At 39.1% G+C, this 26900-nt stretch overlaps 1 long non-coding RNA gene across 4 annotated transcripts in view; it reads left to right on the forward strand.

Moving 5' to 3' along the window:
* LOC120527594 overlaps positions 1-26900 on the forward strand; it is a 49365-nt gene that overhangs the window by 20781 nt on the left and 1684 nt on the right. Inside the window, exons 2-5 of one of the 4 annotated variants that reach the window (XR_005633382.1) lie at positions 2819-2878; positions 5475-5560; positions 11392-11482; positions 17261-17497. This is a non-coding gene — a long non-coding RNA (uncharacterized LOC120527594). The remainder of the gene's footprint in view (positions 1-2818; positions 2879-5474; positions 5561-11391; positions 11483-17260; positions 17498-26900) is intronic. The other 3 variants (XR_005633376.1, XR_005633378.1, XR_005633383.1) reach the window with 3 other exon arrangements.

The raw sequence follows: 26900 nt of genomic DNA on the forward strand, positions 1-26900 counted from the left end.
TAAGTCACCTCGCTTGCTCTTACTTTTTACCGCTCATTTAATCATGGCTAGTGGCGGAAAAATTATAAAATGGAAGGAGGATGGCTTTACCAAAACAATTATTGATGGCTTAATCGATTATTCATAAAGCTTGAATTGGTGATCTGTTTTTCTGTGTTAACCTCATATTTTTCATACTTCTTCTCAAACTAAGGTGGTGCGAGGGTAAAATGAATCGGATGCGCTGATCAATGTAATCGTGTACCAGGAAATCATGCATTGACAAAAGCTCCCTTGCTTGTAATGCAAAGTGTGATTAAATGCATTATTTTTAACGCGTTATGGAGCACATGCATCGAAGCTTCTCAGCTGTGCTTGTGCTAAGAAAAGGAAAGATTTTAAAAATAACGTAACACGATTGTCAATGTAACCTTTTGTAAGTAGTGCCTGGAGGATTCAGTGTGGAGAAACTCTAGAGACAGCGTGTGTATTAACTTGTGGATTTTTCTGTGAGTATTTGGTGGCAGTCTGACGGTTGCTTCGAAGACGGCGTAGCCGCTGAGCTCAGCTCAGAGCGAAATGAGGTAAATGGGAGGGAAGATGATGACGTGAATCCCCCACAAACACAGTCTCTCGAAATTTGCATAAGCACACCCCTTCACCTACAATTTTAACTTAGTTACAAAGTGATCAAAACTCTCGTTTATATCCTGCGTCCTCTCATTAAACTTGTATCCCGCATTACCTGTGGGCATGTGAAACGCCAGCGGTAGCCTGTCTATGAACTTAATTTAAAGTTTAGGTTTGCACCTTGCTTTCTTTCCGAGGTAGCAGCACTCATGAATATGGTAGTATATGTCACTCGCTCGCTTCTTATTGTTTCGCTGCCTTCTCAATTATATAATGCATGTTTTCTTAAGCGCTTTTGGAGGTCTTCCTGGTTTTCTACGTACTGCGTTGACAGTCAGTTCACGTGATTACGTGGGAGGCGTGATGATGTCACACGAAACTCCGCCCCCACGTCTTTCCAGCTCAACTCCATTACAGTTAATGGAGAAAAATACCTTCCAGTTATGACCATTAGGCGTAGAATTTCGAAATGAAACCTGCCCAACTTTTGTAAGTAAGCTGTAAGGAATGAGCCTGCCAAATTTCAGCCTTCTACCTACACGGGAAGTTGGAGAATTAGTGATGAGTCAGTAAGTGAGTGAGTGAGTGAGGGCTTTGCCTTTTATTAGTATAGATTTAATAGGCAGAGGGGAGAAGACGTTAATGTGATGCTCTGTCTATTTCTTTACTTTTGTTTTGAAAAGATTTTTGGGAACAGGAAAAATAAAAGCAAAAGGGAAAGAACGGAGGGGGGTAAGCAGAAATTCTGAGAGGCGACGGACTGGGGCTTTTCTACAGGGCGGCTATACAGCCAAAAGGAACGCTGCGGACAACCGTGCTGGGCTTTTCTTATATAGATAGCTCAAAATCACACAAGAAGTGCCTCAATGGGCTTTACCTGGTCCTTCTTTTGACAGCCCCCCAGCCTTGACTCTTTAACAAGACAAGGAAAACTCCCCCCAAAAAAAACCTTAGCAGGGAAAAAAGGAAGAAACTTTGGGAAAGGCAGTTCAAAGAGAGACCCCTTTAGAGGTAGGTTGGGCATGCAGTGGGTATTGTATTCCCCAATACAATAAAATAGTGCAATAGAAATATTATAAGTACAGAGCAGAATTCAGCAGTAGATTATATTACATAATATGATTCGAATTGGTGAGGGTCCTAGAGACCTCGGGCATCAAGCTGCCTCCCCCTATTGGCCATTCCACAGCTGAGTCAGCCAATCTGATAAAAGGCCCATCTACCCGATGATTCCTGCGATCCTCCATCAGAAATGACTTTACCTTAGGCAGGCAAAACATTTTGGCAGTATGGCAGTGACACCAAGTGCCACATTTGACATTTATATGATAGTACAAGTTAAAATTGGACGATGGTTGAAGCGGTAGTAAAAAACTAAATGGTAGTGGAAGTGCTGACGTAATGGTGTCTTGGCCTCAGGTCAAGCAGATGATTTTATGGAACTTAATGTTTTAAAGGCACAGGAATAGAAACTCTTTGCTAGTCTACTGGTATGGCATTGGATGCTAAAATATCTCTTGCTGGATGGATGGGGACAAACAGTTTGTGGGTGGGTTCTGTTGTATTTGTCATGAAGGAAAATGTTCTCTTTGAGCACCACTTGTCATAAGTCTTCCGCAAGTATGAGTGTTCGGCTCTAAAGATGAACTGAGCATTTTTAACCACCTGTGACAGGGCATTGTGGTCTACCAGAGTCCATCGTACCTAAACAAACTATGATAGAGCTAGTTCATATGCTCTCTACTGTGTAACTGAAGAAGTTTGCAAAAATCATGGGAGAAAGGTTGCAAACTAAAACCAGAATATTAAATACACAAAACCCAGCAAGCAGCAAAAATTGTAAATACACTGGATTTCCGTTTTGTTTGTTTTTGTGAATGACTGAATGGCAGATCAGCCATTTAGATTCAATCAGTGGCTTTCAAGTTCAGTCCTTAGGGTCCACTGCAGTGACAGGTTTTCATCCCTTCAACTTCTTTTTTTAATTTGACTCCTACCTAAGAATTAAAGAAGATGATATTTGCCAGTTTCTATGATTTGATGTCAGAGGAGAAATTACACAACTCGGGTTTACTGGAATGTCGGAAGCATTTATGTTGTAACAATAGTAGAATCAGCAGTGGTTGTAGCTGTATTGTACTGTCTTGTAATTCTGTGTTGTTTCATGTTGGTATTTAAGATTTTTTTCATTTAAATTCTACCTTTCAAGGTATTCTGCTTATTGAAGCCATTATTTTCCAGAGACCATGCTGGTGGGTCTGACATGGAGGTAAGCAGCAGACATTCACTATTTGGTGTCTTTTGCGCTGATGTGATTAATTGAAACTATTAAGATGCAATTAAGGGAGCAAACTCCACAGAAAAGAAATGTGAATTAATTAAGTTCAAAAATGGAAAAAATACAAATATTTGTAAATCTCCCACTTCTCCGCTTATCTGAATACAGAATAAGAAAAAAAAAAGACCAGCTAATTAAACAATGCACCCAGTCAGAAGGAAAACGACTCACAGATTGTGAAAAACAGGCTGAAAACCTGCAGCCATAGGGGGACCCCAGCACTTAACCTGAGGACCACCAAACTAAACCAACAGGAAAAACACCTCTTTTCCTAGTTGTGAACTTTTAAAAATTTTTCTTAACTTCTAAACTTTCTGTACTTAAGAGGAATACATTTATTATGTGAATGCTATATAGAAATAGTGTATATTCTTTATTTACTGCTGATATTATTCACATTACTGACATACTATAATAATTGTGGTCACCTTTTAATGAATTTCAGTTGAAAGAAACAACACACACTCAATGCACATCTTTGCTGTCTTTTTCTCCTGCCTTTGCTTTCTATATTGTCTTGAATGATAAGTAAAGTTGTTTATCTATCCATATTTAACTTTAATTTAATATAAGGGGATAATTTAAAATCAGTAATTAATCTAACACAAGTGTGTTCTGGTTGTAGAATGAAAATTTGAATATATCTTACACAGATTAATGGAAAACATGCAAACTCTATGCAGATAGCAGCCTTGTGCAGGTAACTACATCTATGAGGAAAAAGCAGTTATAAATTATCCAGTTGCCTCGCTACATTTTTCAATTCCTTATGAATTAAAGTAAAAATGAGCTGAAATGCATCCAAGTGTACCATCTGGATGATAAGATCAGGATTGCTCTTTGGAACAGTAACAGAGTTATTGTAGGACATAGCCTTGATTTGGGCTTTTGCCATTAATCAGGAGACCTTCACCAACAGCAGATCTGTTTGTAGATGTAAATCTTAAGGTGAAGGACAAAATAAACAGCATAACATTGAACTCTGCTGATTGTGTAGTGTGTGAGACATTTAATCACCACACTTAAAGATTTGCTGAATCTTTGAGGCAGCAGTGCCCTAGCCAAGAATTTCTCACCTCTTATGTTGCAGAAGAACTTATTGTATAGTTAGAAAGCATCTCTGCTGATGTTGAAGATTAACTCTTGATGCTGCTAAAACTGAAACACTATCATCCTTATTGCCACCCAGTCTGAAAGTCATGCAACTTGAGAAAATGAGTTAAATTAAATTATCCGCAGGACTGGAGCTGTCACTGCTCTGCAAATGACCTACATGTTAAGCACCATTACAATGTGCAAGAGCTAAAAAGAGCACAACGGGGCGAACAAAAAAGGTGTCCCACTGATGTGATTCAGTAATACCTTTAGGTGTCAAGCTTTTACTCTAATTTTTTTATTATTTTATTTTAATTTTTAACAGATTAAACAGAGACAACCAATTGCACACAATTCAGTTAAAGATGCAATCATACAATCAATATAGTAATACAGACGTCGCACTCCATGAACTATTCCATTCGATTGAAAACACCCAGCCTCCTTCTACTACCATATCCAGAGAGATATTTGATTAGTTTAAAGGGGATTCTCAAAGTTTTGTGCATTTAAAAGTTTTCATGAAAGGTACTTTAAGGTTCTTTTTATAGTGGTGGGTTAGTTAATATTAGGAGTTCCTAAACTGTTAGCCTTGATTTACATGTACGCCCCACAATACTACTTTAACATTTACTCATCACTTATTCTTATCACAGACAGTGATGGCTAAGGCTGGCTACCTCAGTGTCAGTACGTTAGCAAGGACAACAAATCATTCTATTTACGAGTGACACTTCTCTCAGGATGCATATATCCTTCAGTACCCAAATTGTTACCTCAGAAAGGACTTATCAGCATCTTTTTGTAAATTATTAACCAGTTGTTTACTGGCTTTAGTTTTGAGCTGCATATTGTTACAGGGGTCTGATATAATCATTCATTTTTTTGATTCAATGCTTTGTTTTGAAGTTCATTTTTGATTTGGGCCATTTTCTACCACCATTTAGATTTTTTGTTCAGTTGCGCTAATTACCAACTTTTGCCCAATAAGGGGCATGTCTTCAGAGGTCGTGATCCTGTCAGTCATTCCACATCAGGATAAAAGAGTCATTCTAGGTTCCCTTCCTTATTCGACTACTTTGATTCTAAAACCCTTCTTGAACTTGTATTTCATGTATGTTCTCTTACTTGTTCTTGGCTCATGGTTTTTGTTCTCCTGGCTCAGACCCTTGCTTCATTTATACTTTTCGTTTATACTTTTTCTCAATGTCTTTTTTCTAGTCATTTTCATTGTCTCTTGCCTTCTGGGCAGAATATGGCTATCCTTTGGATTTCAGATCACTGCCTTTAAGAGGGCTAAACAAGAAACAAATCACTTACAGGCTCAGCTCACTATTATCTGTTCATTACTCAAGGCAGATGATATCAATCAACCGGGCTGTTTCAGTTAGATAATTTTCAAAATGCAATCATTATTTATGTTTATTTTCAGGGAAACCAAGCGTCAAAGACTAGAAGTCAAAGGTAGAAGAAAACAATCCAACCTGAGAGCTTTGCTTCAGTATAACCAAGAGAGAGGTATGCCCATGTAAATTGAAGAGTTCATTCATCTTGATTGCAACTATGGCATTCTTTAAAAGTGTGTACTTTAATTCCGCAGCCTTTGCCCTGTCCTTCATTGGGGCAAATTTTTATTTTATAAGGGGTGTTGTACTTTTATCCTCTGACAGTATCATGTTTCGGTGTGTTTTCAGAATTGCCTAGGCCCTCTCTCTTTCTCAAACTAAACATTTCATGTTTCTCATATTAAAATCTGTGTGTTATCACTCTATATTATGCCTCTCTCAGAAGTGACTTCTCTTATACTGTGGCTATTTTTATTAAGTTATATCAACCAAAATGTGGACAAGTGAGAATTTTCCCTTGGTCTTGCTACCTGTCAACCTGAAGTTTTCTTAAGCTAATTATGAGATATACAGTAAGTTAGAGAACAAGATTCCCAAAAGCCCCCATTTCACATCATCTTACAACCATGTACACATTGGTTAGTTTATCTAAGCTTAAACATAAACATTCTAAGAGATAAATAACACTTGTTTTTAAGATTTGATTTACATTTACCTATTTTTTCTCAGAGTATCTATCTAGTTACATAAAATGAGTCCCAGAATTAAACACTATGTTCAAACACATTCTTATTCCAGTCTATTTGTTTAGTTAATTGTTCAAAAGAAGACCAGATTAACAGACCCCCCTTTTTAAAGTGGCTTATATCCTGGTTCAGGATATCCTCTGAAAACTTGGCCTCTGTCACTGACCCTTTCACCTTGTAGCCCATCCTCTTTGTGTTATGTCAGCTTCTGCAACTTCTCCCCCCATTCCCATGCTGTCACAGCATGATTTCATTGAGCTAATCACCTCTTTATCAGGACTTCATGTTATGTGCCCAAACCTAATTTTCTCCAAACCTTTTTGCTAAGCTCCTGTTTGTTTATTCATTACATTTTATTTTCAAAAATCACATCAATACAGTGACGTTCTGCTAATCAGACATATAATAACATTCCATATACAACAATTTACTTCAAATTAAATGCAATAAAAACGAAGGGAAAAAAGCAAAAAACAAAAAACACCAAGATTCAGGTACTTCAGCCATTGTAAAAAACCTCACACTATTCCAGTGTGGTGCAGAGGTGTCTCCCGCTGCACTCGGGTCCCAATCCAGGTGGTATGTGGCATGGTGGGTGTGGCTATGCGTGATCAGTGCATGCTCTCCAACCTCCTTGGCATGTTTTAAAAAAAATTTGAACAAATCATCTAAGAGAGAATGTTGCTTACCTACTAAGTTATAGAGGATGGGTTGGGATGTTGTTGGGAGAAAGATAAGTCTGCGAGCTTGCAGTATGTATAGGACATTACGATAAATTTGTCTCTATGCATTTTAATGCCATCCGGGAGTTTACCAAATGGATTAGGAGTGACTGTATCACTTAGTCTGTCTCAGGAGTATGTAAAGATTTTAATCCAAAGTTATATTCATTTTATGCATTCCCAAAACATATGGCCTAGTGAAGCTAGAGCTAGATGGTATCACTCACAGGTTGAGTCAATTTTTAAATATGACAAATGTAGTAGATGAAGGAACTTTTAGTTGAATAATAGAATTCTTGGCACATATAGAACTAGAGAATGTTCTATGTATGGCTGCGTTCGACTCTTTTCAGATTTGCTGATTGAAAGGTCCTTTTTCCACCACTTCCTATGATCTTTGAAGGGTGCTGTAGATTCTTTGAAATATTTTTATATATTATTGAAATGTCAATGTCAATTTATTTATATAGCACATTTAAAACAACATAGGAATGATGTGGCCAAAGCAAATTACAATAATAGAATAAAAGAAAACATACAAATAACAAATAGAAATAAAATATTTGAACATAAATAAAATAAATAGAAGTAATGTTACATACTCACAATGAGGAAACCATCAGTATTACTGAAGGTCACGGAATGCAAGTGAATAGAAATGAGTCTTTAATCTTGTTTTGAACAGTTCAATTGTAGACGACTCCTTTATGTAATGAGGGTAAAGAGTTCCACAGGTGAGGTGCAGCAGCTACAAAAGCCCTGTCCCTCTTAGTTTTACACTTGGTACGAGGGACAACATGAGACAAGTGACCAGAAGATCTAGGCACTCTGGATGGCTGGTATAAAACACAGAATTTGGATAAATAGGCAGGAGCAAGCCCATGTGAAGAGTTATAAATTAGCAACAAGATTTTAAAATCAATTCGAAAACTGACAGTGTAAGCCAGTGTAAAGAAGCTAATATTGGAGAAACAGAATCAGACTTTCTTGCCCCAACCAGGAAACGAGCAGCAGCATTCTGGACCAACTGTAACCTGCGTATCAGGGATTTGCTAATCCCAGAATACAGCGAGTTGCAGTAATCAAGGTGAGAAAAGATAAAAGCATGAGTAGCTTTCTCAAGATCCCTAGAATATAAAAAAGGCTTGGTCTTACCTAATAGACAAAGCTGGAAAAAGCAACTCTTGACTGCAGAATTAAATCTGTTTCTCAAAAGAGAGGTTACTGTCAAAGATAACACCAAGATTTCAGACTTGAGGTTGGCAAAAGACAGAGAAAGAGCACCTCTGTTTTATTTTGATTCAGATCAAGAAAATTATTAGCCATCCAGGATCTTAGTTCAGAAAGAAAGTTGTGCAGTTGATTTAATGCAGAGTTGCAGACAGGAATATAAACCTCTAGGAATGATATAGGTGTGTGGAAACTTGGGTATGTTTTAAATTTCTGATTTGTGTATTGGAAAAGAAGTGTATAGCTGGGAAGTTAAATTTACAAGGCTAAGCTCCTGTTTAAATGCACACAATCACAAGTAATGGTAGTTTTTCCTTATGAGGTCTATAATACTGTTAAATTCTTGGCCACACGGTTTATTCACTTAAAGGTTGCATTTTATCTAAATTGTCCTAAAATAAAAACACACAACTTAAAGTTATATCTATTAGAACAGCAGAAAAGGTTTCAGCAGACATTGTGCATGCCTCTTTTTAGAACTGAGTTAACAAGTTCTTGCCAAATTCTAAAAAACAGGTGTGAATCAAGAGAAAAGTTTCTTGCCATAATAATCTCCTCAGTGTCACAACATCTGCAGTAGAGTTTCACCCAACAACATGAAAAGTACATCCAGAGAAGGCAGGCAGCTCAAAATGCAATGCAGGAAAGTATTTGATATTGGTTGTGCCTGTTAGCAACTGCTGTAATTCAATAGAAGGAGTAAAATAACACATAGCAAATATAGAAAAGCCAAATGAATAACAAAAACTCTTTTATTTAATGTAGATCTGTATATTTTCTTTCAGTTTTGAGCTAAACATTTACTTTCATATAAGTATGTAAGTCTAAAACTTTACAGGGAGCATATACGGTTTTCTACATGAGTAGAGAAAAGCACACACCAATATGATCGATATTTAACACTGCAAAGAAAAATACAAAAAAGCATAAAGAGAAAGGGTACCTGAAGGCAAACACCATATACTGTAATTGAAAGTAAATACAAAGTATAAATGTGTTAAGAAGGGAAAAAAAGACACTACTCAAAGATGGCTACACTTCCAGTTAAATACAGGCCAGGAAGGAGGGAGCCGGTCCAGGCAGAGAGAACCCGAATCTGACGTCAGACGTGGTAAGGCTGTCAATTATCTAGTCTGTAGAGGATGGAAAAGAAGAGGCATTAGTATATAGCGCTACCCTGTGGATCAGCGAGGTATTAACACCACCAGAGCCTTTCAGCTCTCCACAAAGCACACGTGTGTGACAATACTTGACTTATTCATTGTGACATCACACTAGTCAGAATTTCAGCATGTATCACAATGCACACAACTTATGCAGTGGCAAGAAGAAATACAACAAACACATAACCAGTACAAATACTTATGAAAGAGCATCATATACAATGATAAAAGGGAGAGTTATGAAGACCTGGTTAATCTACCATATCACAAAATCTAACTTCCATGTGTTCTGTTCTTTTGCTTCCTGTATTAATTTAATTTCTTTATATAAATTGGACTATTACTTTTTCAGATCAGTAATTCCTTAACATGGTGCCACAATAAACAACAACAATATGTATTTCTATAGCACCTCCATCCATCCATCCATTATCCAACCCGCTATATCCTAACTACAGAGTCACGGAGGTCTGCTGGAGCCAATACCAGCCAACACAGGGCGCAAGGCAGGAAACAAACCCTGGGCAGGACGCCAGCCCACCTGAATTCTATAGCACCTTTTCATTCAAAACATGCACAGTAGCTTAAAGTGCTTTATAAGAAATTTGGAAAACAAAATTGCAATTATAAGGAATGAATCAATGATATCCAAAAAATAGTAAAACAAAAATAAATAAATACAGACTTACTGTACATTATAGAGATATCAAGTTAGTAATAGAAATGTCAGAGTCCATAAGGATAGATACAACTGCTCATTTTTTAAGTCTCACATTTATAATGATAAGTCCAGTGGTATGGTTAGATAGCCAGGAAGGACAAGAAAATAAAAACTGTAGCCTGCAAGGTGTTGAAAAAAAATAACAAAAAAAAATTTGCGAGGATTCCAAGGCTAAAATGCAACCCTGCCCTCGCCAGGCCTTCTACTAAACACAAACATACTAAAGTAGTTCATTATTGTTTTTACGCTTAATCTTAGAAGATTAAATGAAGTGGATCTCACCAAGAGTTACAGTGTCCACAATCCTTCTAAAGCCATAGGCAGTACTTTGATCAGATGGCTGTAGTGCAAAACACCACAGCAAAATCTGGAACAAATAACGGAGAAAAGAAGAGGTCAGTATTGATTCAAGTATTTGATGTTGCAGTTCTATTAGAACTGTTTAAATAAAAAGGGAAATTATTAAAAAAAAACTTAAAAAGTGTTGTTTTTCTTGGAGTTTTAAATGTGTTAGTCTGCCATATTTCTTTTGGTAAAGCATCCCAGATTTTTTCTGTTGTGACCACTAGGGGACGTAACAGCATCCCAAACCCCAGATATAATAACATAGACACAAGTCCCAAAAACCTTTTTATTAAACAGAATACCTTGTACAGGCTTCGTCTTGAACTTTACAATCAGTGGCCTCGTTCACCGCCACCCAACTCTGATTGTCTTTCTTAGGTGGAGATGCTTCTCTTATTATGGACCTGAGAGTACTTCTGGAGCCATAGTGTTGGACAGCAAAAGCACTTCTGTGTCAGGCAGAAGTACCATAAAACAGGGAAGTCTTTCCCTGGCAGCACTCCCCGGAGGCACCCAAAGACCCCGATAAGGCCCACACCAGAGCTACACTTCCAGATGGCATCTACACTGTATAACAGCAAAAGGCTGCCTCACCACTTCTTTTATGCTTAGGTCTTAGAATTGTAAGGGAACCACTGGTTTTTAGGATCATAAGATTATGACTTAGAACCAATTATCTATGTTAAAAATCCATGAAGATGTTCTCAGATTGCAATTTACATGTTATGATTGCTTTCATGCTGAATTCTGAACTACCTGTAGTTGATCGATGTCTTCCTCAGGTAGCCTTGTTAAAAGTTCATTGCAGTGATTTAGTCATCTAAAAGCAAAAGCGTGAATTCATTTTTTAGCTTGATCAGATGTTTAAAGGTTTCTAACTTTTGCAAAATTTCTTAAATGAAAAAATTTCAATCTTAGTAGTTTAGTTAATGTAAGGTTTGAAGTTTAGACCCAAGTACATAATAGCACTTAAACTCTTTACTTCTGGCTTAATTTGAAAAGCCAAGTGATCAAGTTTATTTCTAAGACCCTCACTTTCTTTATTTCTTCCTACAACTAAAGTTTGTTTTTCCTAGATTATCTTCAGGAATTTATTGTTTATCCATTCTCTAATGTGAGTAAAGCCCTATTTGGACAGGATAAGTTTTACACCAGGAGATGGGTAAAGTAAGTATTCCTGCAATTATTCCTCACTCATGTCACTAACCTTTTACAGACTGTGTGTTCATGTTTCAGCAAAGATTATGAAACTGTTTACATTCTAAAAAAATAAAAAAGATAGCTGCAAGTCAAACTAGTCCTCTGGAAATTAACATGTCAATAAAGTTCCATCATTTGAGCAATATGGATGAAATTAGAATTACAGAGGTCCACCAATAATACTTACTTTGCCCAGTGCCTGTAGTGGAATAAAATAACTACTGGTATCCCTTGTTGTGTGTGCTGTATAACAGAGGAATGAGGTAACCCTTAGAGGTCTGAAGGCAGGCTGATATGAATAACTTATATCAAAACATTATTGGAGGATCTCTTCTCCTTGGAGTTGTGAATGATGTAACCACAAGGGGGCACCAGTGAGCCCCAAACCACATTCATAGTGAAGCACTACATTATTATTAGGATCCAATAAAGGCTTTTTATTCTCTCCAGGCACTTCATCCCAATTATCTCTCAAGTAATCAGCCACAATTATACAATACTGTAAATGAATAATAAAGTACAGTTCTTCCTCCTTCTCTCCTCCATTTGAGTCTCCTCTTTATGTCGGACCCAAAGTTGTTTCCAATGTCATGTCAAATACTCTGGGAAACACTTCTGGACCATAAGAAAAGTAGGGAGGTCCTCCCCAGATAGTGCCCTCTATTGATAAGTAGGGATCCCGACAGGGCTGCATTTCCACATTCCAACTCCCAAGTATCCCTGATGGGCCACTGTCACTTAGCTTGTGGGGGACGGAACATCTTCCGATTTCTGGCTGGCTGGACACAAAGTTATTTCTCTGGTATTCCGGCCAATATGCTTTCATCATCTCTCTGGCTTCCCATCCAGGTAATGTACATTTCCTTGTCTCACCTGGGATGCGTAACAGATATATAGTTGTTATAAATAAGGGGTACTAATGTGGTCTGAACAGATGGTATGCACAATTACATGTGCATTAACTACCAGTACTCATAAGGCAAGAACAGAAAAACAATGGTATGGAGTATCAGTGCATACTGCTCCACGTCAAGCACTGACTTTAGCCCACCTCATGGTGTTAAACTAAACCCATCTGAATAGGGCTTAAGTCATGACAAGTGAAAGAATTTATTTGAAATTGAATTTGCAGAGATACTCTGCTTTTTGCTGTGCAAAAAAAATCAAAAAAATTCAAGAGATGGGTATTTTGTTCCTGAATGGACACATGTACATATATTAATTCATCTGTCTTTGTCATTTAGTATTTAAACAAAGATCTATAGTAAAAGAAAAATCATATGACCAGATGTATCTTGGTAGTACAATCCCGACTTTGCCACTCGTATGATGACAATCGTGCTGTTTGCAATCCTAATCGGATACAGAAAAGAGACTTGACACTCCATGACACTTGAAATGTATATATCCTCAACCTATTTTCTGTGTGAACAAAAAAACCAAGAAAGAAACTGATAAAGGTCTTCGTGAAAGGTGTGTCTTGGTTGCCCTTGCTTCCATTTCCCATGCAGTGGTGTCCACAGCATGACCAATTTTGGCAGGCGTTCTGGGAGCATGCAGATAATTTGGCCCACAAACCAAAACTGGCATTCAGTGAAAATATTGGCTAGCACAGTGTTTCCCAAACTCGGTCCTGGGTGCCCCCTGTGGCTGCAGGTTTTTGTTCCTACCAGATTCCTAATCAGTGACAACACCTGATAACAACTGAGCTTATTTAATTAGCTGGGATTTTTTTTCTTTTATTTGACATTCAGAAAAGCACAGCAGCATGATTTTTACATTTATAAGACATTTATAAACATTTCTGCTTTTGCTCTAGATTTAAATGTTTAACTCTCTTTTGTTGATTTCATTATACTTTGCCCTTTCTCTGTGCAGTTTTTTCCCCTTCGTTGTATCTTAATAATAACAATTAAAAACGAGCAGATCAGACACCCAGGCAAACAACGCACTGAATAATCAAAGGTTGCAACTACTTTAGAGTCAGACCCACTAATTAGTAAATAATGCATTAATTAGAACACCTTGAAAAGTAGAATGAAAATCAAGATGAAAATACTGTTAAAAAGAAAAAAAATACATTATTCCTTTATAACTGCTTGGTACATTTTAATATTTTTTTTTTAGCAAACTTAGTTTTCTAATTTCTATATTGTTCCCTAAACACAGATCATGGGAAATATCAGTTCACTTAATTAGCCCAGGAGTTCAATTAAAAACAGAAGCTGGTTGGAACAAAAAACTGCAGCCACAGGGGGTCCCCAGGACCAAGTTTGGGAAACACTGGGCTAGAGGGTGAGTGGCAGTTCAACAATGTACTTCTTCATTACTGATGTGGTCATGGTATGAGATATAAAGGGTCCTTCAGAGGAACCATTTTTGGAATACATTCAGGCGTTTCACAATGGTTGAAGTTGCCTTCCGCATTTCACAGGCATAGATAGTGGTAGGAATTATAATCAAATTCAGAAGGTGAATTTTAGTTGGTAAGGAGATGCTGTTGGATTTCCAGATAGGCCCCAAGCGGCGCATAACAGTCATCACTTTTCCGATCCGACATAGGGTATCTTTGTCAGACTCACTGTCTGTAACCACAATACTTCAGAGGATGGTGAAGTGGACCACCTCTTTGAGGAGCTGTTGACCATTGTAGAAGGGGCTGTTGATATTGGAATACTCTACATTTAGAATCTTGCCTTTCAATACACTGATTCACAACCCAGCTTTTATTGCCTTATGCTCCAACACCACTGTGTACCCACTGAGCGCTCGCTGATTGGCTCTGAGCAAGACAATATTATTGGCAAAATCCAAGTGCTGAGTCATGAGCAAGAGACCGTTAAAGTCTATGGCCAGGAGGAACAGGAATGAGAATAGCACACACACCTATACAGATCTGGAAGAAATTTGCAGATACCTTGGTTAGTGTAAACACAGAAGCTAGATTGGTGGTAGACATTCCAGAAGATGTCGACAAGGATGCTGTATGAGCATGCAAACTTCCACAATTTTCCTTAATGGACACTATCCAAAGCCTTTGTAAAGTTAATAAAATTGATTGACAACTTTTGCTGCAGCTTGATACTCTGTTCAATGTCTTCAGGACAGAAATCTGCTCCATACATGATTGCACACTGGAGAATCTAGCTGATTCCTCATGGAGCCGACCATAGACTGGTTGCCATGAAGGCTGGAGAAGAAATGCACTGAAGACCTTCCCAGGAACAGAGAAGAACATTATCCCATGCCAGTTGTTAGAATTGGCCAGGTTTCCCTTTTTTGGTAACTTGATGATGACTCCTTTCCTGATTTCTCCTAGCAGGGGTTCAGTAGGTCTTGGTCATCATATTTCGGTATCTCTGGTGATATTTCATCAAGGCCTAGGGCTTTGCCATTCTTGACCCAATTGCCACCCTAGTCTCAGCTGGGGTAATCAGACCCACGTCAACCTATAGGTCCTCTTCTGGGTCGATTATATCTTCTGCAAATATTGAGGTTGTTTCTGGTTGGTTTAGAGTTTCCTTGAAGTGTTATACCAAATTATTTTCTTATGCCTCAGTGGTCAGAATCAGGCATCCATTCTTTTCTTTGATAGGGGCTCCATGCCCACTAGATGAACCAGTCAGCTCCCATACAATCTTAGTGTTTTTGCGGTTGACAACTTCTTGTGCTTCTTGGCCCATCTTCTCACTCCATAGTCTCTTGTCATGTCTACTTTGCTTAACCATACGGACAGTCATACAATATTGTTTCCTCTGTCTCATGTATTGGGCCTGCTGGGGCTTAATCTCATATCTGCTTCATATTCTTTCTCACGTCAATCAGATCCCATGTGACCACGTTTATCTATCGTTTCTTGAAGGTTCCACATTGTTGGCTTAGCATCGCTTCTGCACTCTCAATAATAGAGAGCCAGAAGAGAGTACATTCCTTGTTGATGTCCCTGTCATCGTTCAGCTGCACAGAAACAGCGCAGTAGGTCCCCATTGTGTGTTTCAGCCATGCAGACCAACAACAGTTACAAAGCACGCTGGTACATTGTCCAGCTGGTAGTCACCCAGCATGAGTATGATCATAGAGCTCATACTTGATGGTGTCATGCGGAGATGAATGATGGTAATTCTTACCTGACAAGTCTCCAACCTAGCAGAGATTATTCAGTACAAGACTGGTTTCCATCCAAACAGTGCCGCCACCACTTTCTTCGATAGAACTAAGCCCACATCTTGTGGATGGTCTGCCACGTGTCTGGAGTATAAAAAGATCTTCTCATTGCTTACCAACTGGCCAGAACCTGACTATCGGACCTCAGAGACTCCTAGCACGTCCAGATGATAGTCGTCAAATCACTGAAATAATTGGATGAGCTTGGGCAGGTTGAGCTATGGAAGAGACAGTTTTTAATTTTTCCATGTTTGTTTTTATTTATTTTAATGTAGTCTTATTTTATGCTCTTCTTTTACACAAAACTGTATTCTCAGTGCTTTGTGTTAGTCTTCTCTGTGCATGAGCTTGATTGCTTAATGGGGCCACTTTATATATACTGTATTTGGCTTGTTACAGGGAGATCCTGCAGTTTTGCATCATGCAGAATGAGGTTCTGTTTGCTATAATCTGTTGTCACTTTTTCATTTTTGCTTTTTAGTTCTCACTCTCTTAATGCCTCATAGATGTTATGGGAGAAGATCATTCAGATGTTACAATGGGAGAATGAGATATAACAGCTAGACTTCAATTAGACCATTTTTTTTATAAATTGTTAAACGTTATCATAATAGTAGGTTGTAGAGTTTTTTTGTGACTAGTAAGAGTGTCTTCAATATTTTTATTCAATTATATATTCAGGTGGCATATGGTTTGAGTCAAACAAGAAACATAAACAAAGGTGGTCGTGAATCAATCAGGCAATACTTTGCATTTAGACAAATACAGAAAACACAGTCAGGAGAGCTACATTGTGAACCTGCAGTTCTTCATTCATACCAAATTATTACTTTATATGAAAGGTCATTTCTTTAGTTTTTAGGCAAAGTTCTAAAATATTATGCCATTAGACTAGTCATCAATCAATAAATGTGCAATAGCACAAAAAGAAAGGCCCTTTAAACAAAAGAGTAGAGCAGCATAGTGATGTCCACACCTAGGCAGCACAAAAAAGCAAACAATAAAACAAAAAAATTAAAAAATGTAGACAAAGTAAAAACTACTGTAAAATCAAAGACACTGATACAAAAATTAGAGACATCATGACACTGAAGAGTCCAAGAAACATATTAGGCAGGAGGAATACGGTGCAAAGACATTTTATAAGCAGCTTAAGATAAATGGAGGTTTTTTAAGTTTAGTATATATAGTTGATCATGTGTCTGAAGTAAGTAGAACGGTTTAATTCTTTCTAAGTAATGACACCGAAGGGTATTTACAAATCAAGCCTACTATATTGGTTGAGTATAATATCCTACAGGGCAAATTGGTTTAGTTATCTCAGAAATTTGATACCATGTTTATAAATTTACTTCTGTCTCAGCTAGCCTGGAGTTCTTGTTTCTATTTGAATTGTTAGATACCCAGAGAAGCTAATTCTAATACAGAGCCACCACTTAAATTAAAAGTCATTTAATTAATTTTTGACTAGGCATTAAATTCCTTTGTCATTCTTGTTTTACACTACCATTCCCTAAAATTTTTCTCTGCACCTTGTTACTACCATGAAATTCTTACATTTCTTCTTCCTCTCTTCTCCAGCTGAACAACTCCAATCAAACATGTTTCTTGATTAGGCTCTTCAAGTGGAATCTCTTCTTCCATAGTTGGTATGGCTTACAAAAAAATGAAGACTTTTTGGGTAGAGTCTCCTGTGAAAACTGAGAACATCCAAGCTGTCTTTTCCTAAAGAAATCTGGTCTTTGCTCTCCAGTACTACAAGCGAGTGCTTACTGTTAACCAGACAAATGATGCTCATTCATCATGTTAAAAGAAAAGGTACAGTAATTCACCCTTTTTACATTGCCATGATGCTTCTCAAGATATAATAAATGCTAACTCTATGCAGTGTTTTTCAACTAGTGTGCCGCAGCATAGTGGTGCAACGTGATAGCTACCCAGGTGTGCCGTGGAAATTAATTAGTGCAACACACCGGGGTCTGAACCTGAGAGGGACAATCGCTGCAGGCGGCTGAAACCAGTCTGAGGAGGACAGAACATAAAAGCAGCTCCACTTAGAACCCTTCAGATGTGTCTCCTAGCTGCTAGCGTTCATCTGCCTAGGTGTGTGATCACCAGCGAGTCTCATGTGGCTAGTGGATGGTGGGCACGCAAGTGGCAGAGAGGGGCAGACAAAGGGACATAGCAGCTGGGAGATGCCAACAAAGTATTCACTAAGTGCCATGTCTGCCCAGTGCTGCCAGAATGTGATTCAACCTTCTGTCACACTACATAGAAATAACTTGCTTACTTATCGTCTTTATGCTCTCTGGAGTGTAGGGCAGCAGCAAAGTTCATCCACAGCTGTCTGTATTTGGCCATTGTCTCCAATGTACCCCAAGTATAGTTCATAGCTTTCATCTTGTTCTCCACCATTCGTTGCCAGGTTGTTCTTGGTCTCCCACATTTCCTACATCCTTCTGGTGTCTAATAGAATGCTGTTTTAATGATAGTATCAGCATCTCTCCTCCTCAAATGGCCCAACCACTTCCAGTGTCTCCTCATTATGATACTACCCATGTCTTCTTCTTGATATTGGAGGAGGAAGTCATGGTTTGAGATCTTTCTGGGCCAGGAAAAGCCCAATATCTTCCTCAGGTTTATGGTGTGGAACGTTGACAGCCTGATTAGGTCAGCATTCTGATCCATACAACAGTGTAGACAGGACACAGCTCTTATATAGTTTTCATTTTGTGTGGATGCTATACTTGGATGACTTCCACACATTTTTCATGGTCCCGTAGGCATTTCTTGCTTTTCCCAGTCAGCGGATGGCGGATGGCTGATGACACTGCCTAGGTAGTTGAACTTTTCTATGCTGGACAGGTCAGCAAAATATAATTTGATTGGCTCAGGGAATTCCATGTTAAGTGTCATGAACTCTGTTTTCTTTTGGCTCACTCTCAGTCTCACCTGGCCTCCAAAGAGTCATAGGCATTCTGTTTTTCCCTGCATGTGTTGGTGTGTGTGGGACAGCAAGGCAAGATGATCTGTAAAGTCCAGGTCTTCTAAGGGGGTGAATAGAGTCCATCTGATACCCCTCTCAGCATCTTCTGTTGTCTTTCTCATCACCGAGTCTATGGCCAGGTTGAAAAGCATGGCAGACATCACACAGCCCTTTATTACTCCTGTCTTGGATTCAAAGGATAGGCCGCTATCGTCTACTGCACAGGTAAAGTCTGCATAAAAACTTCTGATGATATGAATGATCTTGGTGGGAATTCCATAGAATCTCAAAATCTGCCATAGGCTTTCTCTGTGGAATGCTGTTAAAGGCTTTTTCAAAGTACACAAAGTTTATGTATAACTGCATTTGACACTCTATACATTGCTGAATGATGTTGTGCAAGGTAAAGATCTAGTGACTACAGCCTCTGTTCTTTCTGAAGCCAGTTTGTTCTTTACATAGGCATCTCCGATCTGCTGGATGATGACCTTGGTAACAATCTTAAATAGAGATAAGCAAGTTGGAAATGTTTTTTTTAATTCATTTTTCTAGTTTTAAGAATTTAAATTAATTTTGCAGTGGAATACATTTCAAAGTTGATGACACATTTGCATTTACCAATATTAATAACTACACTGTTCAAGCTGGGTCATGTGGGCTAAGGTGTGAAATTTTTGTTTGCTAAGCATTCTCACAATAAAATACATTTTCCCTCTTATTTAGTGAGGTGGAGAAAGAAGGGCTCCATTTCACATGAAACTTTAAATTAATCAATTATCATTTTTTAACTTTAGTATCTACCTAACAATGCTGTGTGGAGATACGACACTATAACAATGCCAAAGTATACTGCTGACTTCCATTAAAACATCAGAAGGAGTGCAGTAAAAAAAATATTAAAATTGCTCTGAAGCCTGAGTGGAATTTAATCTTGACTCTAATCACTTTATTGTAAATTCTGGAAGCATCTTCAGTACTGCAGGCTTCTTAGCTTGGTATTTCCAACACAAGGCCATGTTTCAGTGCTCTTCGCTATAGAGAAGGCTGGGGTTTGAATTCACGAATGCGTCAGGAGCTAAGCCGACATTCCATGCCTATTTTATTTTCCATTGATCAGGCGCACTCATTCTTTTTGCATCCACTGCACTTTTTTAATGTCTCCAATGTGTTCCTTGAAATAGAGTGACAGTTTACTACAATTTAACTCTGATTTCCTATTTACCTGTGATTCATGAGATATGTAAAATATAAAAGCTCTCCAAACATGTGCATGTTAGGTTAGATGGCAATCCTAAATTATCCCTGTGATGAGTTGTAAATGAGTGGCCCTGAAATGGACTGGTAATCTTTCCTGTTTTGATTATGACTCTGCCAGATAGTCTCCAGCACCCTGAGCCCTAAACTTATTAAGGAGGTTTACGAATGTTATATGGAAAACGTGAATGGTGAAGTTCTCAAATGGCAGCACAGCATTAGTGGTTATTGCTCTGCTGCCTGGTAGCTCTGAAGTCCTGAGCTTTCTGTGGAGTTTCTCTGTCTGCTCAGGTTTTTCTTCACATACCAAAACATACATTTTAGTTTAACTGATGACCCTGAATTGGCCCAGATCAGTGAGTGATGGTGTAAACCTGATAGCCTGATATTCCTGGACAGGATAGGATAATGGGGTCAAACGTAGATATTCATTTTAGTATCTACCATATATGCAATTTTAGTCCTTATAAAAGCATTATATTTTAGACTTTTTATGGACTTCCTCTAATTTGAGAAGACAATCATTCCATCCAACTATTACGAAATCCACTTACTGCATGAACCAGAGCCAACTTTAGAACCATAAGCAGGGAGCAAGCCATGAATGGACACCTGTAGTTGAGCTAGTATGCACTTTAAATGTTACTCTTGTTCAAAACAATGAACAGCAGGTGGACCTGAAATCTTTGACAGTCTGAATCTGAACTGCATTATCTTTAAAAAAAAATATGGTTTTTAAGATAATGCAGTACATGTGAGGGCAAATGTGAGCATATCCAAAAACAATTACTTATTCATATTTATGAAAAGTGTGTATATATTCCAGATTTGATTATAAGATCAGCAGTGAAGTAATAAGCCACATGGCAGGTGCTTCTGCCTCACACCCCCAGGAGACAGCTCTCATCCCAACCTGGTCACTGCCTGGGTGAAGTTGGCACACTTCCCATGACTGTGGGTTTTTTTTCAAGGAAGTACAATTTTACTTTCTTCTCAGAGGCATGAATTTTAAGGATACCAGTAACTGTAACATTTTCTGGTATAACAGACAATGCCCTATTATGTACTAAGTTGCTAGCTAAGTTGTTTATCCTGGTATCCAATTACTATAGGATAGGCTCCTGCATCCTGTAATCATGCAAATAGATGACTCCAACTTGATGTGGGGATCTTTAACAGTTGTAACATATATAGGGACATACGTAAATACAGGGTTATTTCCCTAAGAACAATGTGAGAAGTAAAGAAAAAATGGCAGCAGTTAAAATTACTGTAAGTGAAATACAGATATAGTGAAAACACAATTTTTTTATAGCATCAGTAGTCTTGTGTCAGATACAATTAAAGGATTGGGGATGGCAACCCTGTATAATTGAAACATGCAGGAAAAAAATAAACATCTCTTTACAGACAGCAGTCCAAAGCAGAACTGACAAGCACCTGGAAAGCTCTTCTATAAATATGGCTGAATGGCGGAAGAGGTGGAGTCAGGGAGGTCGGAACAGGAAGTGGTGTGGCAGGAAGATGGGTTCTGGGTAACGGATATGATGTCATCAGAGGGTGCCGGAAGTGATGTCAACAGGGGCTGGACTGCTGGTAATGTCAATAAGAGGCATGGTCTGCAGAGGGTCAAAAGGAGAAAGGATCAGATGACAGTGCCAATCCCCAGTCCCACTCTAAATCGTCTCCTATGCTCACGTGTGTGACACATTTTCAATTATTTTTTAATGTAATTCTAATATACACAGAGGAAAACACCTTTGCAGGCTGCACCTTACATTTCATGCTGTTACTCAATACAATTATATATTCTTGAGGGCAGCATGGTGGTACAATGGTTAGCACTACTACATCAAAATACCAGTGGGTTTGAAAACCACAGCTGCGTCCTTCTATGCAAAGTTTGCATCCTCTTCCCATGCCTGCGTTACGTTTATCTCTGGTTTTCCTTGCACTTCCCAAAAGTTTGTAGATTAGGTAACTTCCAGATTTTTAATTAGTCCTATATGATGAATTAGTCCCCTATCCAGTGTTGTTTCTTGTCTTTCTCCCAAAGCTGACTTAAAAGACTCCAGCTCCCTATGATTATGGATGAGATTAAGAAGATTAGAGAATGTTATGTTAGAAACTGTTTGATAGCAATCTACAATTTGTATTAGTTTACTCTGAAATGGCTCTGAAATGCTGTGATGGACGGCTGGCAGCTCAACCCGGCCGGGATGCCCAAAGAATGGAAGGATGGGGGAAGGCAGCTACTCTGGGACACTGCCTGCCCCAGGACGCTAGATGGTAATTTCCCTGCAGCATAGTGGTGCCAGGGCACTATGAGATCTGGAGTTTGGCTTCACAGCCCTGCTGGGCACCATGGGTGCCGCCAGGAGATGCTGCAGGAGGACTTGGGGATTTCTACTTTCTGCATAGCCCGGAAGTACTCCCAAGTCACAGGGATGGAAGCCCCGAAGTATTTCCAGGTTGAACAAAATGCAGGTTCTCCATCTGACCTGGGTCACCCGAGCACTTCCGGGTCAAGGACTATATAAAGGACCACTGTGAACCCAGAAAGTGAGCTGGAGTTGGCAGGTAGAAGAAAGAGCTTGCTTGGAGGAGTGGAGGAGACAGAGAAAGAATTGAGTGTGTACTATTAGTGTATTTACTTGCCTGTGTATGGTGGCTGTGATGCTTAGGGGCACTATTTATAAAGGAAGAAAAAGAATTAAAATACTTTGTAGTACTTTTACCTGGTGTCTTAAGTGTCTGTCAGGTTACAGGAGCGACAGTGCCCTCTAGTGTCACACTGCTTATGCTTAGATTATTAGGTGGTCCAACAGTTGATAGAGCTCAGAAGAAAAACTAAGTTAAAGCCTCATACACTAGGCTGTATATACTTAACAGTTTTGGTTATTTAACTTTCAGAAATCTGTGAATAGCAAATTACAAGTGGAGAACCACAGGATAGAAATGAGCAAAAGAAAATATTTTTTTAATAAAAAAGTCACTTCATTAACTGAAGTAGAGGTGAAGTCATGCTATTAATTTCAACAATTGAAATATCCAGATCTGTTTGGAAGACTAGTGATTTTGTTGTCTTTATGGAAGGGACTGGCAACAAGTCCTCGTCTTCCTCACGGCTATGTGATACTATACGCTAGTTGAAATTTTTGATGGTAAAGAAGACTGATGCTAGATTATGTTACCTAGTACTGAACTAAAATTACAGCAACAGCCACTTGTGTACTGAGAATTTCTAAGTGACGTGGAATGTGTGCACCCTGTCAGTGGTGAAAAACATCACTCGGGTGGCATCCCTCTCAATTGCACATCCTCATTGCGGGCCACTGGATTAAGAGGTCAGAGCTGAACTGTTTGAGCAAGCTGAGCTTAAGGCAAACTTATCTTTCTCTACTGACTAATCAGGCTTCTGACTGCAAGGACATCTTCTTTTTCACAGTAGGCTCTCTCTTTCATCCTCACTGCACTCATTGCTCTCACTACACCCACCCCTTCCTGCCTTAGTAAATCCAAGTACAGCCATCAAATGACAACAGAGAGAAATTCACTTGGGTAGATTCCCTCTTGATGCTGCATCCTCAGTGTGAGATGTTAGTCTTGAAATTGAGCTGCTGTAATGCTGAGTGCAGAGTAGAACTGTCTTAGCTTGTCAAACTGAAGGAGAACTCCCATGTCCTTAGTGACCAACCTAGCTTTTGATTGTGAGGATAGCTTCTTTTCAGAATGGGCTTTCTCCATTTCATCCTTGTGCTACATACACTTAAGAAGATCTTAGATAAGATGATGGAGCTGAGAGGGGAATGGAACCATAAGAATGAAGGAGAAACAAGTAACACAAGCATGGAGGAAGAAAATAATTTATAAGCAGCTCCTCCAAGGAAGCAACTGTATGCAAAACGCTGACACCCTGTGATGATTAGAATTCAGGCAACTTCTGGTACACTAGGACACGTCTTCAATGATGTTTTAGATGTTCTCTGCTCTGGAGGTGTCCTCTCAATCTTAGCCACACATCTTCTATAAAGATTTCTGGCTGACACAACATTGTAATTCTTTACTTTCAGTGTAGATTTTCTAACAGTTTACTGTGTATAGGTATTTTAACTGCAATGCTTCTCCAAGAAATTGAGCATTTTGATTCAAAATCAGTCCTGGTGTTCCAGCATGTTCTCATTAAAATATACTTTGACCCTGCAAATCAGCCTTAGTCTAGCCCAATTTGATTCCTTGTTTGATGTTACATTGATATTTTTGACAAATGAAAAATGGTTTTCATAAAATGGTAGCAAAACCACAGCAATGGAAAGATTTACTGTCTTAAAGAGGAATATGTGTGCTGAATGTTTGCACTGAATAAGGCCACCATTGTTATCTTCAAACAGGAAATCATAGATACGTGGAATAAATCGCCAAGTAGTGTGGTACTTTAGAGACGTTCAAAACTTGGCTTAATGCTGTTTTGGAAAATAGAGCTGAATAGGATTGGAAAGCTTGTTGGAGTGGCTTGTTCCTGCCAACATAGTTCAAGTATTCGATAAAAGGGGCTATAAACATTTGAATAAAAGATCTGTGGCTGGCACATCCAGTGGCACATTGTGCAGCTCCTCCCTTGATGTGGCAGTTGTCTTCAAAGGTTGTGGACCAGACTAAAGATGGCAGCACATAACATTTTACACAAGCTTTATAAGTGTGAGGAAAAAGCATCTCATAAAGTGTCCTAAAATAAATCATTTGTGTACTGGAAAACAACACCAGCTTGAAATAAAGGTTTGCATGCTGGTAGACCATGTTCTCTTTATGTACTATTTTAAAGTCAAACTGTCCCTTACAAGTCAAAGGAGTGATCAGATATAGCAAATGATGGTGCCTCACACCATGACACCATGTCATTTGTTGATCTTTGTGACCTGTGGTGAAGGAGATCTCATCCGGATAAATGGGAAGGGTTACGTTAGGTAGGGCACCCAGTGTAAAATTTGCCAGATCAACATGCGGACAACAATATACTTGGGATCAACCATACAGAGTAATGGGGATTGTGGAAGAGAGGTGAAAAAGGGAGAGCAGGCAGGGTGGAATGGGTGGAGAAGAGTGTCAGGAGTAATTTGTGACAGATGGTTATCAGCAAGAGTGAAAGGGAAGGTCTAGAGGACGGTAGTGAGACCAGCTATGTTATATGGGTTGGAGATGGTAGCACTGACCAGAAAGCAGGAGACAGAGCTGGAGGTAGCAGAGTTAAAGATGCTAAGATTTGCATTGGGTGTGACGAGGATGGACAGGATTAGAAATGAGTACATTAGAGGGTTGGTTCAGGTTGAATAGTTGGGAGACAAAGTCAGAGAGGCGAGATTGTGTTGGTTTTGACATGTGCAGAGAAGAGATGCTGGGTATATTGGGAAAAGGATACTAAGAATAGAGCTGCCAGGCAATAGGTAAAGAGGAAGTCCTAAGAGAAGGTTTATGGATGTGGTGAGAGAGGACATGCAGGTGATGGGTGTAACAGAACAAGATGCAAAGGACAGGAAGATGTGGAAGAAGATGCTCTGCTGTGGTGACCCCTAACGGGAGCAGCCAAAAGAAGAGGAAGAATCAGACCATGGCTATGTAGGATACCTTCTGCTGAACCCAAGTCCTAAGGCAGTCTGCAATTGCCAAAGGCCACCAACAGACTTTGAATTGGCCGTCATTAATTGAGACCCACTTCAGTGTTTTATGGGCCATGGTTTTATTGCATCGCAAAGGAAGCCAAGGAAATAATATGAAGGTATGATATACTGTAGATACTGTGACAACCTTCCTTCCTTGTTGTTTTTCCTCTTGGCATTCTCAATAACCATCATCCTCTTAATATCCTTATTGCCACCATGTACTAAAAAAAAACCTCACGCACAGCAAGTTTCCATCCAGTTTTTTGCAACGTTTTGTTATCGACAAACAGAATATACGTAAAAAAAAATGTGCAAAATTTGCTGTCTCCAACCTGTTTCCATCCAACTGGCTTTTTATCGATAAAATGGTGTGCGTGATGACATCATCCCCTCCAAAACGAACTGTCGCATAAGTTTTGTTGTATTGCGAAAAAAAATCTGCCCTTGAGCCGTTTCCATACATAATTTTGTGTATGTCGCAAATGATCTACCTTTTGTTTTCCACGTTACACCCCCTCCACTAAACAAAGAAACAAAGAAATGGAGAGATTATTCAGACAGTTTTTTGAAATTTTGCCAGCTTACTGTTATTTCAGTTTCACAAATAATTGGAATTGTACATAATATCCGAAGACGACAGCAGAATGAAGCAGTTGCTTGTCTGATAGCCCTAGAGCTCAAAGAAAGTACCCCAGTGTGACGAAACCCACGGGTATGGGAGAGACGACGGAATAAGACCTTCTGGGAGGAGGTGGTGGGAGACACTTCACAGAAAATCTCTGGCTGCAACATTTTAGAATGACACGGCCGATGTTTGAGATGTTGTGTGGATTCGTCAGTCCTGATGTTGCGCCCATCACAGGTTGCCACTGACCACCGGTTCCAACCAAAAGCGGATTGCCATCGCCCTTTACAAGCTGGCAACCTGCGCCGAGTATAGAGTAGTTGGAGAAACTTTCGGGGTTAGTAAAGCTACCGTCCATCGATGTGTATATGCTGTGTGCACCGCTATTAAAGAAAAATTAATGCAGCGTTATATCAGACTTCCGACTGTAGCGGAGGCCAATGCAATTGCATACCGCAATTCCTTGGTGCATCTTGTGCCACAGTTTTACGGTGCGCTGGATGGCACGCATGTGCCTATTCTTCCCCCGATGGAAGGCTACTGCGATTACATTAATCGCAAAGGGTGGCCATCTATTGTTCTCCAGGCCCTTGTTGATGACAGGTGCATGAAACGAGACATTTGCGTTGGCACTCCTGGAAGTGCTCATGATGCAGCTGTGTTTGCAGCATCGGATCTGTACAGGTGAGCCTGCCTTTC

This window comes from Polypterus senegalus, chromosome 1 (genome assembly GCF_016835505.1).
Source record: "Polypterus senegalus isolate Bchr_013 chromosome 1, ASM1683550v1, whole genome shotgun sequence".
Classification (NCBI taxonomy): domain Eukaryota; kingdom Metazoa; phylum Chordata; class Cladistia; order Polypteriformes; family Polypteridae; genus Polypterus; species Polypterus senegalus.